Source organism: Misgurnus anguillicaudatus, chromosome 13 (genome assembly GCF_027580225.2).
Source record: "Misgurnus anguillicaudatus chromosome 13, ASM2758022v2, whole genome shotgun sequence".
In the NCBI taxonomy this organism is placed as follows: domain Eukaryota; kingdom Metazoa; phylum Chordata; class Actinopteri; order Cypriniformes; family Cobitidae; genus Misgurnus; species Misgurnus anguillicaudatus.
Genome location: NC_073349.2, coordinates 30323339 through 30337500, shown reverse-complemented (window position 1 = coordinate 30337500; position 14162 = coordinate 30323339). Strand labels below are relative to the sequence as shown.

Below are 14162 nucleotides of genomic sequence, written 5' to 3'. Positions count from 1 at the left end.
AACCATTCTCTGCAAGCATGTGAAAAAAATAGATAATTGAAACTTGTCTCCCCTTGTAATGTCAGAAGGGGCTCCTATTATAATAATACCACCCCTTAATCTGCACTATCCAACCACGGCACTGCCATTTAGTGTAGGGTGACCATACGTGCCATTCTTCCCGGACTCATCCCGTCCAGGATTTTGTGTTCGTCTCCCGGAAGTCGTATTTGTCGACTGCATACGTCATAGAGGATTATTATTATTATTACAGAAAAGCAACCATTACATTTTAAGGTAAGAATGAAACTACGATTGTATATCTTATGTTTTTAACTGAATGGCCTATGCGGTCAACAAATACGACTTCCGGAAGACGCACCGAAATCCTGGATGGGATGCGTCCGGGAAGAATGGCATGTATGGTCACCCTAATTTAGTACAGAGATCAGCTCATTTGCATTGCACTTATATCGTTAATTGTTGTTTTACATTTATGCTATAGTATATTTATGATATAATTTTTAAATTCTGGATGCTTTAACATGTTTCATGAAAAAAAGAATTTAGTATAAGTATGCAGTGTCATAGGTACATTTTTGACGTTTATCATAAAACCAACCTGTTTGAAAATTGGTAGAAAATTAAGCAAGTTATTTAAAAGTACATGCATCATTAAAACTCAATGCTACAAGTGAGCGAGCTGCCTGTGGTAAGATGGCCGCCAGGTGATGATGTTAGAGACTCCGCCATAACACATCTAGCCTTTATTATACATATCTATGACCTGCACTGCCCATACCAGTCAACAATTGGATTCCAAAATCTGGGAGACTTCTGAAGGGGGGAGGGGGGGGTCAAAGAGTGACAGTCTGGATACGTTTTAATAGCAATAAAATTATATCATACATATACTATAGCATATATGTAAAACAACAATTAACAACATACAATGCCACAATGCTATGAGCGAGCGATCGCCTTGTGGTAAGATGGCCGCCAAATGCGGACGTTCCACTCAATTGGCCAGCTGCGTGGGCGAGACATCTAGCCTTTATTATACATATCTATGGTGCAGGTTACGTGAGTTTCGTTCTGGATTGGCCTCAGGGGGCGCTGTAGACAACTTTAACATAAACTATCTTCTTCTTCAGTCAGGTTTCTCTCTCAGAACTAAAAACTCAAGTTAGTCAAAATGTTTATTGCTAAATCCCAAACATTTTACATTTAAAGGTTACTCTCACTTCGAGTACTAAAGTTTGTTATTGTCATGCATTTTAAGTGAGTGCACAGTAGGACTGAGCTCACTGGTTACCGAAACACCAATCTATAAACTTCAATATGGTTTGATCTTTAGTGACCCATTGTAGTAACACACGGCTGGGCATACAACACAAAACAACGCAAACCAGTCATCGTCCAAAACATCCATACGCTAAACACACCGCACAGTTAAATACACAAGCGAGTTAACCGCCGAAGGACAAATCCCTGTTGACATCACACATATAAAGTGTTTCATTAAAGCCGCCTGCAATCTAATGGCTTTCTGGCACAGGTTCGGTCTGCCTGCGGCTGCATTAGCTCAGATCTGCGTCTGCCGTCGATTAAAACCAGCGCAGATGACCCGCCGCAGCTACTGTAATTAAGACAAACGTTACTGTTTGTTTTTAATGCTGATTTATTCCTTCTCTCACCGCCAGCTACCCGTCCGCTCTTCAGATTTGCCACAACACCCAAAAGTACAATCAATCAAAACCCCACGGGCATTTAATTAAAGAGGGTCCCGTCTGGCTGCGAGAACAGAGGGGTCCTGAACGATGCCGAATGAACGGTGATGCTTCTCATTCCCCTCAGCTACCTGCAGAGAGAACCAATCACATCCTCGTACGCCAGCTGGACCTGCGCCAAACATCTGGGGATGAAAAATGACTAAACATGTGCTAGATCAAACTGCTCGGGGGTGCCGAGATCAATCGCCGACTGGGTTTTGCTTACAGTTTGGACAGAAAGAGAATCTATCAGCGGTTCGTTTCTATCTGGCCTTAAACCAGCAGTAAAGAGGCTCTGGGGATGAGGTAAAACACTGAAATACTGCTCAAAATGAGGTCAGTACAGTTCAGCGCATTTGTCTATGTGAGAGATAGAAAAGTAAACAAAGTCTTAAAGGAATAGTTCAACTAAACTTCGACATTTCAGACATTTCTAGTGGTGTGGTTGTCCAGCTCCGAGAAAATAAAACAATAAAGTACCAGCTGACATTTAGTTAGTAATTTCCTGAAAATCCTTCACCTGTCATGTTATGACACCTGCGAGAACCAGCCGCATTTGTCATACACGAAGAGCAATTTATCACAAAAGCTACTTTTATATTGAGTTTCAAAAGATGTACAGATGGGATAACTGTGAACTGTGCTGCTTCAAAAATCCTGCTTTTCTGTTGCATGGCAAATACAACGGCATCTGTGACTGGAACAACACGAGCAAAAACTGTGGATAAACTCGTCTTGTAAAGATCTGAATGTTCTCAGTCAAAAAATATCTCCCTCTCTATCTCTCTAAACATGTTACGGTTAACCATCACACTTAAGATATCAGTACTCAAACTGTGGGACCATGACCTTACATTGGTTATGCAACAAAATCTCCACTAAACGAATGAACTACATTTGAAAAAAGATGCTCATATTCATGTTTCCATATCTTCCCATAAACCAGACTTTTCACAGTATAGTCAACCTACTGTTCATATATAACACAAACATGATACTTAGTTAGTTTTAAGACAACATCTGCATTAAACCTGTACTAACAGATCCATTCTTGCATTATTCTGTAAACAAAAATGCACAAAAATATATAACATTGCATCTATAAGACAAACACTGTAAATCTGGTTTAGCCCACATCTGCTGTCTAATGCAATGAAATGATGAGCATTTACTGTGATACCATGACAACACAGACATCAGCATCTCTTACATCAACTACTTAGACAATCAACTACCTAAAGAGTTAATTTTGATGCTTGAAACATTTCGCAGACAAATGTAGATACTTCATGTATTTCCCGATATCAATACATTTTATATAGGTTGTTAAAAGATGTGAATGAATGGAATTAAACATAACTTTGACCCATGATATATCAACAGACAGCCCCCAAAACATGTAATTCTCCAAAAAATAAGCATGACAGCCTTACATTACTGGAAATCCATCAATAACTTTTCCTAAAATAGCCCAGCATCACATCTCAGAGAGGAAGAAAAAGATTGTGAATGAAGATTCAGCTTTGGCCCCTGGCACACAGACAACTGCAAAATGCGTCAGACGCGATGCAGCAGAAATTTACATGCATGTTTGACAGCATCTCTGCGCTTGCGTTCATATTTCATTCATACGTCCAGCATGTCAATGTGAATGTCAGGCTCACTCACCGTAAACATCCAGCCAAAAATCCGCGTCTATCCTCTCCGTCCTTGTCTGTCTCTCACGGAAGGGCCCCGGTAAACAATCGCCGCCGTTATCCACCGGTGGTACAGTACATCCTCTCGAGAGACAATCCGGTACCGGGCGCGTCTGCTCGGATGACAAACGGCGCTGTTTAACGGAGACGCGGCGAGCGAGCGCGCATCGCATCAGTGAATGAGGAAGACGCGCGCGTGCTGTGACGAGCGCTGATGATGCTGGTGGTGGTGGTGCTGATGCTGTCAGAGGACGCGATCATCCTTCGTCCCGCGACACCAACCACTGGATGAATCTGAAGGTGTGGGTTTGGTTTATGTGAAGGCGTCTCCGTCCACAACATCTACATCATACATTGCCTTCGTTGTGACTGGACATCACTGTAGGAAAGAAACATGAGATCTGATTAACATTTTAATGTTTCTCATAAATGGTTTGCTTTATGGATTACATTCATGACCCTATAATCTTACTGTCAATTGTTTCAGGGGAGATCTCACAACATTGTGCACAGATTTGCCAAATTAGCTAATTTTATAGATTTTTCCCAAGACCATTGGAGCATCACATCTCATATGTTTTAATATTCTCTCCTATACATTAATAAGATAAGTCTAATATCTTTCTCCAGATGTCACCAACATCTCAAACTGCTCTGAGTAATAATTTTGCATGGACAGTTTTAAAACTTCTCTTTTATTATATATGCAACTGTTTGAGCGCAAAAAGAGAAACACATAATGAAAAGGCTGATGATATTTCCGGCACCATGCAGTGGAAACGTTGGAGATCTTTGTAACTTCTGGAAGCCTGTGGTGTCTCCACACAACACTTCCGCTGCTCAGCTCAAGGAGACACGAGTCCCTGGGCTCAGCTTGTGATGTGAGACGTGTGTAAACTCACGAACGAATGATTGGAATGTGTCGAGTCGGTGGGTTTGGTTTAGCACTGAATGTTAAGGCAAGGGTAGCTTTGATTGTTCTTATGTTGCAGAGAGCTCTTCATGTCTGCAGGCACTTCTACGCTCCGCTGGGTTTTATATTTTGAAGTGTGTTTCCAGAGATCCTCTATATAAGGATGGGACTGCATGCAAATGCATGCATGCAGTACACATGTGCACGCTCACACGGCTACATGCTTAAGGGCAATACATGCATGTGACAGCTACTGAATTTTATTAAGCATGAGTCATTCAAAACAGGTGCTGTTCATTAAAACAATTTAATAAACATATTTCACAAATTATTAAAACATTTACATTTATGCATTTGGCAGGCGCTTTTATTTAACGCAACTACAGTTGATTTTTATCAGCAGAGGCGGTCTTAACATAGAGGCATAGGTAGGCGGCTGCTTGGGGCCCCCTACCAGCAGTCATTTTAGGGGGGCCCCCAACCAACCTAATAAATAAATAAATAAAACCCTTATCATCATAAACACTTCAAAAGCATTGTAAATTGTATTAAAATTCTTAAGAAATACGTTGAAACTTACGTAGTACTTAAAATGTCCAGTTTATGTTTATCTGTCACTACAACACATACACCTCCTTCTTTCACAATGAAATGGACTAGTCCGGAACGATGCGCGCCGCGTGGTGCGAAAGATAAACAGAGAGTGACAGTAGGACTGGGCAAGTACACGAACAGAGAGGAATCAAGACAAATATAAATGCGAAAATGAAACGATCTTACCCAAGCAGCTCAAATAAATGCTAAATGTTAAAAAAAAATCCAGGATTTTTACTCTTTAATTGCCAATGATTCTTTCAAAAACTTAAAACTGATTTGGGGAAACATACATACACAATTACTTATTTTCAATATAAAAAGTGATTGTGGACTGAATTATTTTATCTTTTATCACAGTCTTGGGCATGTGAAAGATTAGTAACAACATTGGCTTTGATGCATTGCTAGTTTTTGTGCAGCATCAGATTAAATTTTTTCTCCCTCATTTACTGACCCATTAACTTACTCTATATTGGTTTGTGTAGTCCTACACTTTGTGTGTTCTCTGCTTTCCATCTTCATTTCGGAGTAAACAAAAATGTTTGTTCTCTTTCATACATACCTTCGCCTTGGGCCCCCAATTTGCTAAATCCGCCACTGTTTATCAGCATGAGTGAGCAGGAGATCTCTCATTTGACTGTTGCACACACACACTTAGACATAAACATTAAAGCTTTTCTCAAATAAAAGGTCATGTCAAAGCAACACTTATAATTAATGCACTATATTGTACGTCTGTGATTTCATACTGATTCAAACATAATGGGGTGAATAGGGGGTAAGCATATTTGTACTGTATCACCAAACACATTCAAATAACCCAGGGCTTAAATATATGATTATTGTCTATTTAAAATGTTGTGTATATAATTAAGGAGTTAAATCAGGTACCTGAGCTGCTACTAGACAAGCCATTTAGATCACTTACTCAGAAACACGGTCTAAATCTATAATAAAGGTACATTTTAAAAAAGCAAAGTTGCTGTAGCATAACGGTAAACTAATGCCAGATAAGTTGCCAGCAATCTATTGTTAATTTACAGTTCTACTACCGTTAATTAACAGCTTCCCTATATTTAATGGTATGTTACCATATTAATAGGCTACCATTGAACCTAACTCATTTCATTTGGGAAACCAGCTGCTTTGAGTTTAATAAATTTCTCAGTCCTTCCAGAAAAACGCGGAGTTTTTTTTGTGATTATTGCGGGCAAAAATCCTCGATTTTGCGGCACGTTTTCTTAAAAAATGCGATGGAATATGCGGGATATTTATGCAATTTATGCGATGGAATTGCGGGAATTTGCGAAAATTGCGGAACTTGCAAAAACTGCGGAAACTTGCAAAAGCTGCAATGACGTTCACGTCACATATTCACGTCACTTCATAACGTTCCCATGGCAATAGAGGACACGGCTGCGCTTTTGGGAAGTTAATGCAACATTTTTCAACTTTCTGCTAATATATATGTGACTTTTTGCTACGAAAATGCGAAGATTATGAAATCATGCAAGCCCCTCATATTTTGTGCGCGGAAATATGTAATTAATGTGGCGAAAGTGCGTCGTATTTGGAAAAAATGCAGCCCCGCATAAATATGCAGACTTTGGCTGATTATGCAATATATTGCACGATCGCACAATCGTGTTTTTCTGGAGGGACTGATTTCTACAGTATTTTACTGTTTTGTTAAAAAACAGCATTTTCCTGTAGAATCTGGAAAATGCTTTTATAATAACAGTTTTTTACACCAGACAGAGCTTTGGTGTAACAAATGTAAAAATAAATGAGAAGCAGCAGTATGAAAAACTACCAGACATCTGTGAAACACAAACTTCTTAAACTTTACTTTCAAGGATGAGTTTCCCACAGTGTTGATCTTACACTCCTCAAATCAGATCCATTAATGGGCTACTTTCTGCTTTCGAACTTTAAAAGTAGTTCAAATGATCTAGATTACAGATCTAAATGTTATTCAGGTCAACATCAAAAGCTTCAAAGTTAGATGTGACACAGATCTGAGCCCACAGCACCCGGACAAACACAGAACTGCTGGATCCACCATATGTCTCCGTATCTTCTCCAGCTTTACACACACACGCTCAACTCTTGTCGCACACATCAACACGATTCACTGATTTTACTTCATGTCACCAAAACTGTTTTCAGAGTAAGTAAAGATGAAATGAAGGATTTCATAATCATTTAAATCATTATTTTCAATGCAAATTTGCATTTCATGTAAATGATTTCAGCGGGTTTAAAACATCCTTCAGTACAATAATGATAATTCTTTAGTAATGGATCTGCTGACCTGATTAATGTATAGTTAGGAAAATAACTTATTAGATTAGTTAAGGTAGATTAGTGTCTGCTGTAATGGTTTGTTTTGTTTAAACTGTTTTATGCTTGGACACAATGATGGTTAAGTAATTGTCAAAGATGGGATGTAGTGTTTATTCGACACAATGAGTGCGTTTACATGCAGTCTTACGCCAATTATGCTTAATAAACTGAAAGTGTGTGGGGTCATGTAAACGAATAAAACGATTTTCTTTTATCAGGGAAAGCCCATAAACAGTTTAAGCAAAAACCGATCGGCACAGGCAGTTAGAATTATATTTTGGAATGTTTACAAAAATGTATTTTTTTGCCATTTTTTGTATATTTTGAAATATTTGATAAATAAATACATTTATTCACAAGACATACAAGAAAAACGTTATGTTTCGAACCTGCAAACATAATAGTTTTAAAAACGTTAAAATTAAATATATTTTGCATATATATATTTAGGCAAAAAATAAATTTTTGCCATATGGGATGTAAAATTAGAAATGTAGTCGCTTGCCCTTGAAATACATTTTAAAATATATGTTGATATATGAAGGTTAAAACTAAATTTATTTTCATTTGAGCTTTCTACAAAATGTATTTTTTATATATATATTTCTGGCCAGAGAAATGTATTTTTGCTGTATGTATTTCTCGCAGCTTTGTTTATGTGCGCGTGTCTTCTGGCGTTTATCTTTAAGTAAGCGCAAAGTAACACATAAACGCTCGACTCAAGCAGTTGGTAACTGCAAAAATAAAAGCTCATGTAACATAAACGTTTTCTGTAGACACGAGAAAAGATACAACAATATAGCTTCAGACCAATATGTTCTCGCAGGAAGTTGTGTTATAGTCACGCAAAATTTTATTAATTTATTTGTGTGTACATGGCACCAAATTCAGCTTTTTTCGTGCCTTGAGCACAAATGTCTTTTTCGTCACAATAGTTTCTCGTGTCCGTGGCACAACTTTCTTTTTGTGTCATTTTATGTATTGTTTTCTCCTTCTTTTTTCCTATTTTTAAATCATTGTCGCTTGGGGTTGGGGTTAGATTTGGGATGTACTTTTATGTATTGGTTTCTACATGTTTTTCTTCCGCTATTCTCGCCTGGAGTTTGGGTTTGGGTTAGGATAGAAAGTGATTCTAACCCCAAACGCAAGCGACAATGGTAAGACACTACATAAAATGAAATGAAAAAGCGAGTGTCACGAAAAAGACATTCTTGCTAAAGGCATGAAAAAAAGCTGAATTTCATGCCATGGACACAAATAAATTGATAAAATTTTGCATGACTATAACACGATCAGTCTGCTTCAGACAGATTTCCCGCCGGCTTTTTGAAACGACTATTACAGTATGTACTATAGGCGGTGACGTCACTGCCTGCGAGAAACCTGCAATTCTCCAAATCCCATGTAATCGCCGTTTTCTGCATAGTCGGTTTATTGATTTTCACGTAAAGGCATGAAAACAGGTTTCTATAATACGCAGATTTCTTATTCTGTGCATGTAAACGCACTCAATGATGGTCTGCTCAACACCCAAATCCACACGGGTCAACAGATCCTCTTCACACAAATACCTTAAGATGAAAGAAATGTCATTGTTGAGCTTCAGACAGCACCTGTAAGAAAACAGCATGAGAATGGTGACATCCAAGGTCATGGGTTCAATCCCGTGAGAACGCACATATGTTTTGTATGCACTGCCAGGCACGTCTACGGTCTACCAAACGCATAAATGTAAATGAAATGATCAATTTCATCCTCGCAAATCTGTAGGGGCGTCATAATGCCATTTTCCTGTAACAAGCCATAAAAATGCTCCAAGATTGCCATTTAATGGATTATATAGAATAATAGATGGCAAACAAGCTCAGCTTCGATTTTCCCAGCAGTTTCATCACAGCGTGAAATGGAAATTACGTTTTCTCGTTAACAGTGAGTGACGTTTTTTGTGATTAAATTTGTAAATGTCATAAAAATAAATGTTTCTATGTGTAAACACTGATTCCCAAATGTCTTTCTATTCCAGCTGTTTAACTTCCTCACAACCCCCCGTTCATCATTCCAGCGGTTTTACAGTAAGGTCACGGTCTGAGTCTCGGATCTTCAGTGATTGAAATCCACTCCCGGGCATCAACCTCGTTCTCGAGTCCTGTCAGGCCATGAGAGGGTTACCAGTCGCCTTCATAAATAATCCCTACGCTCTGAAATGGAACTGGGGAATGAAGGCGAAACGGAGAAAAAAAAACAGATCAGCCTTTTAGGAATGGCAGGACCAAAATATTACCAAAGAAATCTCTCTAATGAGATGTGACCGTGACGGACAGCGAGAAGTTTTGAGAGTATGTAAATGTAAATGGGTGTGTAGCGTTCCTTTAGGGTCTCTCTTTTGTGCTCTGTAACAGTGGGGCGAGAGAGAAATCTGGCAAATAACAGTGGTGTGAGCCATAGAGATGGGCTATTAAAGCGGTCTCGCGGGATCAAGGTCGAATCTGAGAGAGAGAAATTGAGGCAGTGAATCTGGAGCAGGGTTATTGGAGTGAAAAAAATCTAAATCAATAACTTTCTCAAGTAAAGCATAATTCCAGGTTGTTCTGGATGGTTGCTAAGGTGTTCCGGATGGTTGCTAGGGCATTGCAGTGTTAAGTGGGTGTTGTAGGTGGTTGCAAGGTCATTGTTATGCAATTGCAATTACACATTATAAGATAGAGTGACCATATGTGCCATTTTCCCCGGACACATCCTGGCCAGGATTTCGGGTGTGTCCTCAGCAAGTCACATTTGTCGACCGCATACGTCATCGATGTACGCACATTTCAGTTAAAAATAACATATGCGGTTTACTAATGCGACCTCCACCAAAGGATGCGCTTGAAATCCTCAAAATCTCAATTGTCAAATACCGCTAGGGCCTGAATGGATGCTCGCGATTGTATTGGGGCGGGGCCATGCTTAATGGCTCCACTGTGTCATCGAGCCACCATTTAAGCCCCGCCCAAATGATACTGAACACAGAAATGTGGCAAAAAAAAAAAAAACTCCACAATTCAGTACTACATAGTTTCCTGTGTATTGTGTTTCAGGATTTCTAACATTTTTAATGTGTTTAGAAACAATTCTCTGAAATAACGTTACATGGACTTTAAAGTGTTGAAAATTATGTCATTAATTACTCATACTCGTCGCTTCACACCCGTAAGACTTTCATTCATCTTCTGATCACAAATGAAGATACTTTTGATGAAATCCGAGAGGGGTTAATGACAAAATTTTACCCTTTAAAAAGCCACATTAAGCCCCTCAGATGTCTTTGGAAATGGCTCAAGTCTCACCTTCAATGTAAATCTATGTAAATGCATGTCTTGCGAGATGATACGCTTACGGTTAAGGCTTTGTTTATATCTGAGTGATGTCAATAAAGCCGCTTACCTTTATTAAAGTCTTCAGGATAACAGAACGGGAAACAGACGCTGATGATTCTCCAATGAACCTCAAGAAATTTCATTTCACTTCATAATGTCAATAATAAGAATATGAAAGCAGACATTCATATTTAAGGTTATGTTCACATAAGCAATAAAACAGATGAATATTACTGTGCTGTACTTATCATATTTGCCTTTATTACTTCATAAAAGTTTAATGAATGACTTCATTTCCAGTTCTGCATTTTAATACATATTTCTTATAAAGTGAATATAATGCAAGTATTTATCTGACAGGACAAGCTGTATGTGAATAAACTTAAAGAACTTACAAACCCAACCAATGAACATCTACACATACATAAGGCAAAAAAAATAGATATAAATTTATTTATTATTAAATTTATGTTTTAAATATATGCTTAATACATTTTGTAGAAAGTTAAGCTTAATTAAACATATTTTTGAATTTGAAAATATATTTAGTTTTAACCTTTATATATTTAAAAATTTATTTTTGGGGGGATATATTTAATTTTACAACCCATACGGCAAAAAATATATTTTTCTGGCCAAAATATAAAAGTTTGTATAAAATGTATAAAGTATAAAATTATAGGTATATGTTTGCAGTTGAAAATTGTTCAGTTTACAGGTTTGTAACATGCAAAGTTTTTCAATCCAATGTGAATATAAATGCCTTTAAAATATTCATTTTTTAAATATATTTTAAAATATACAAAAATGGCCACAAAATATATTGGTGAAAATTGGTGTAAACATATTTCAAAATATATTTCAAATATTTTTGTGCATATGGGCAACAACAAGACCAATAGTATAAAACAAACACATTTACACTGAACTAACAAACCAAGAGTCTGTGTTTTAAATGTCTATTAGGAGAGTTTTATCTATAATTAGGCCAATAAACAAAAGAAAGAAACCACTTTAGTTGATAAAAGTTTAAATAAGTGTAAAGCAACAAATGACATTAAAAAACAGATTTTAAAATAGATACACATTGGTTAGGATTAAAGAGGACAGTTCAGACTTGGCACAGGACTATTTATCATTACAAATTGCAACAATATAATGCACACCCAAGGTGGTAATGCATCACGACGCGCACCAGAGTTAATTATTTTGCTTATACCACAGACATTGCTAAGACATTGCTCTGGCTTCACTGAAGTATGACTTTTAAAGAAGTACCTTTTGTAAATGTGATTCATTTCAAACCCCTACTGGGAACAATTTTTATCTTCACAGCACAAAATGTTTTCTGGAGTACACGTTTAAATCCCTCTGTGAGCTTCAAAGCAGAAACACACAAACACTTACAGTGTAAGCCAATACAGTATTGTCCATTTCCCAGCATAAAAATTCACATAAAGGCAGTTTTAAATATAAAGCTCTTTTCACATATATTACAAAAAATAAACAGAAAATGTGTCTGGGATTTGTCCAGGAAAAGTTTGATTATGGTTCATTCATTCTGCCAATGATTTTCTGCAATAGGTGCATTCAAATCTGTGCTTCTTTTCAGTTTGCAAAAAATTTTCATTGTGAACATTGATTTCTGTTTTGCACTTAAATCACATTTGTTGTTGTGCACCTTAGTTAACTTCAAATTCAATTTCAAGGACTTTCCAGGTCCAATAACCTCAAATTCAAGGATGGGACACATTTGAAGTGAGAGCAAGGTTACATTGTGTTACCTTTTAAGATACATTGTTACAGTTCCCTTTCGAGGGAACTCGCGCTGTGTCACTGCGGTGACACTTTAGGGACGCCTCCAAGGAAAGTGCGTCTGAATGTGAATATCAAATTCAACCAATGGTGAGGCTTAACGACAAAGACAAGGTGATGCGGGAGCCAGGAAGTATATCGCTATCTAAAAAAGGTACAAACCGAACCTGTTGGGTTAAATTAACCCAGAACAATGGGTTAAAACAACCCAGCATTGGGTAGAAACAACCAAGCATAGGTTAAATCACAACCTAATGGGTTGGGTTTGCCCCAAGTGTACAACTTATAATCATATCTAGAAAAATATATGTCTTCATGTTTCAAACCTCTATGGATTTCCTTTATTTGTAAAAGACAATAGGATTCACTCATCATTCATATTTATTGTATAAAATTAAAACATTATGTTACATAGAAAGTCATCCAGGTTTGGAGCAGGATGAATGTATCTCTTTAATATACACTTTAATCCATATGTATGTATAACGGATAGCTGTAGGTGTAGTGAGTAATAATGTCATCATGTTAATAAAGAGTACATTTATTTCAACCCTCAAAGTGCAGTCATGGCATTTATCTCAGACGAATCCACCGAGTAAAGTCTTAAAATACCATTCTAGAAAATCTCCTCTTTTAAAAGCCATCTTGATAAATACAAAATGAACATTTACACACACAGAAAAGATCATCCATCTGCTTTATTAGTTAAAAAGTGTCGGCCATTAACATTTGAGCAGTGCAGAGAGTCTGTAGCGCTTTGGACCTGTGGTTCATGGAAATCGTCTTTTCCTGTGGAGTCCTGGCAATAAAACACAGACATTATCTCATAGCAGTGCTGGGAGATACTACACCAATTACTGCTCACCGTGGGGGAAGTTTATTTATGGAGGCGTTTTTGGCTTAAAATAAGCAAAAGAGGTCGGGAAACCTCATGACACCCAGCAGCTCCCCGTCCCTCTCACACTGACCTCGGCCAATCACAGTTTTGGAAATGTGCTGACATCACAGGCATGTGATAACCACGCCATCAGTTTGTTAAAGTTTCCACGGCGAGTGTTACGCTTGCTCTATTTAAGGACAGTTAAGAAGGTCGGGGACCTTTGTTTGTGCATTTGATTTCTCATTTTTAATTTTGCATCAGCAATAAGATTTCTGCGAAAGCAAACACAAACAAGACCCTAGCAACGCACAACAAACCACTTACAACACCTTAGCAACTACCTAGCTACTCACAAAAAACAACACTCTGGCATTTACATAGCAACTTCCTAGCAACGCACAACTAAACCACTTAAAACACCTTGGCATCCACATAGAAACTCCCTAGCAACTCACAAAAAACACACCCTGGCATTAACTTCGCAACTTCCTAGCAACACACAACTAAACCACTTAAAAAACCCTAGCAACTCCCTAGCAACTCAAAAAAACACACCCTGGCATTTACATAGCAACTTCCTAGCAACGCATAACTAAACCACTTAAAACGCCCTGGTATCCGCATAGCAAAGCACAATAAACACATACAACACTATTGCATTTTCATAGCAACTCCCTAGTAACTTACAAAAACACAACATCCTGACATTTACATAGCAACTTCCTAACAACACACAACTAAACCACTTAAAACACCCTAGCAACTCCCTAGCAACTCAAAAAAACACACCCTGGCATTTACATAGCA

At 37.8% G+C, this 14162-nt stretch overlaps 1 protein-coding gene across 3 annotated transcripts in view; it reads right to left on the bottom strand.

Moving 5' to 3' along the window:
• Window positions 1-14162, bottom strand: part of dlgap4a (discs, large (Drosophila) homolog-associated protein 4a) — a 159587-nt gene that overhangs the window by 119926 nt on the left and 25499 nt on the right. Inside the window, exon 2 of one of the 3 annotated variants that reach the window (XM_073875556.1) lies at window positions 3420-3827. The gene's annotated coding sequence lies outside the window, so the exon portion shown is untranslated. Of the gene's footprint in view, window positions 1-3419; window positions 3828-14162 lie in introns of those variants that run through there. The other 2 variants (XM_073875558.1, XM_073875557.1) reach the window with 2 other exon arrangements.